We start from the raw sequence: 2,316 nt of genomic DNA, 5'->3' as shown, positions 1-2,316 counted from the left end.
CTTTTCCAGACAGCTTGAGTGAGCCACAACTGGAGAATGGGACTCTCCCAACCACCAAATGGCTCTCTTCTACACCTCCCACCCTTCAGGGGCCCTCTCCACGGAGGCTCCCGGAGGCTGCAAACAACTCAGCAACAAACTCCAGCCTGATCTGCAACTTTAGAATCTCAAACTGAACCCCCTTTCTTCATGATTAGAGGTCATCTGTTCCCTCTCCCACCCTCCTAGTCACCTGTCCACCGAGGACTGGAGACCTGGGCTAATCCTAGGCTGGGTCTTGGAGGCCAGGTATTCCCATGTGCTCCTGAGGCAGGTGCTAAGAGCTTTGTGGACGCCAGCTGACTGGCCTTTGGGGTTGAGGTATGTGACTCACTCCCAGAGAACAGACTGTTTCCCGGCAAGCTCCTCAGAATGAACACACCCACATGCAGGTGGTCCCCTTGGAGCTATGACCGCATGTCCCAACAGCGCAGGCATCTCAGAAGTAGTCCTGGATTCTGCAGGCAGGGGCCGAGGCAGAATCTAGGATGTGGCACTGGTGAGGGAGCACCGCTGCTCTGCTTCCTCTGGTCTCTAGCAGGCTCCTCCTGTCCCGCCCCTTCACCGAGACTGAAGAGGCCAAAGGGGATCCTCCTTGTGCAGTGGCCAACCTGTCTGAGAGGCCTCCCTGACTCCCACATGATACAAGTTTGGAGAAAAAACCAGCCCCCTGGAAGCACATAGCCCTCCATGGTTGCTGCTCCCTAGGGCCTGCCTGGGCTTCTCCAAGCCAGGTGCTGAGCCCCCGGCTCAGGCCACCCCCTGTGGTGAGTCATAGAAATATTTGAGACCCATCAGGGCTGGAGGTCACAGTTGGCCACACTGAGAGCCTGCCTGTACTAGGTGTGCCCAAGCATGACAGATTAAGCCACCCACTGCTTGGAGGACCACAGCCTGAGGACAGGCTGGTAATTCAAACCCTCAGAGCCAGCGGTGCTTCCCGGGGGCCTCTCAGACTTGGTGGTGACTGCTCAGGCCTGGATCCTGATTCTGGTTCTAACTTCACTGCTTACAGACCTCAGGCACCTGTCCACGTGAGTGTGGCAGATAGCTGGTGGTGTCCCCAGCCTCTGTTCTCCCCTCCCTTCAGGGCACACAGCTGCCCAGCTGAAGTCTATCTTTCCCGCTTCCTTTGCACAGAGCTTTAGACAAGTTACTATTTTCACCTGTAGGCAGGAGAGATATAAGCTACTTTTGCTTCTCTTGCTTCCAAGAAAGTTGCTTATCTGGGGCTTCCTGTCTCCCCACCCATCCCACAAGCTAGAATATGGACATTCTCGTGCCCAGATGTGACTATGCAGATAAGAACAACACCAGAAGGATGTAGGGAAACAAGATGGAAGGAGGTTGGATCCCTGAGTGACCTGTGACACACCATTTTCCATCAATAACATAGTCTCTGGTTTCTTCAAACTCCAAATTTCCAGTTGCAGGCTTTGCTTTGCTAGGCCCCTGGTTCTGAGAAGCTGCCCAGGAAGGGAACCTTTATGCCTTAACTTGGAGCCAGAGATAAGCCTCCCTGCACTCCCAGCTTCCTCCTTACTTCAGGAAGTTCCTCGATGCTCACATCAGGCCTGGCCCTGGGAGAGATGGGGGAAAGGATGTGTAGAAGCATCTACCGCCCCACACCCCCTGCCCCTTAGCTAAGGTCATAATTGGAGCAGGATCCGCAGGAAGGGGGATTAGGGTGGGCTGCCGTCTCTGTCTAAGGCCAACTAACATTTCAGGACCTCCCTGATAAGAACCTAGCTAGGTATTAATCATTACCTTATCCTTGGCCATTTTAGCCCAAATGCTCCAATGGTAGGTCTCTTGCAGGACCCACCCCTCACTCACCTTTTCTTCTAGTTGTAGGCCAGACTCTGAACTTGAAGATGTGTTCCAGGCCTGTAGAGACAAAAAGGTCAGGAGGCTGCTTTTCCTAAAATCCATTCCATAGGACCCAAGAAGTGTCCCTGGCTAAGGTCCCATCCACCTCCTTCATGCCTTGTCTGGGGGCCCCTACAAGTTGATTTAGCAGCTGTAAGAACAATGTGATAACATACAAACCTGGTCCCCAGAGGGCAGTCCCTAGTCCAGTCTAGTTCAACCTGGCCTTAAGAATTTGCCGAAGGGTGATCCTAACAGGAGCTCAGGAGCTAGAAGCTACTGACCTAGAACCAAATGGCTCAGGATAAGCCCAGGCCTCCTAAGGTCATTAGAATCATGCCAAGGAGTGGAGGTGGGGCTGAGACTTCTGCATATTAAGTCTGGACTGAAAGCCTCATATCCCCCCTC

This window comes from Pteronotus mesoamericanus, unplaced genomic scaffold (genome assembly GCF_021234165.1).
Source record: "Pteronotus mesoamericanus isolate MK-2021 breed Mesoamerican mustached bat unplaced genomic scaffold, CSHL_Meso_final contig_1189, whole genome shotgun sequence".
Taxonomy (NCBI): domain Eukaryota; kingdom Metazoa; phylum Chordata; class Mammalia; order Chiroptera; family Mormoopidae; genus Pteronotus; species Pteronotus mesoamericanus.
Note: the sequence above shows the minus strand (reverse complement) of the source record.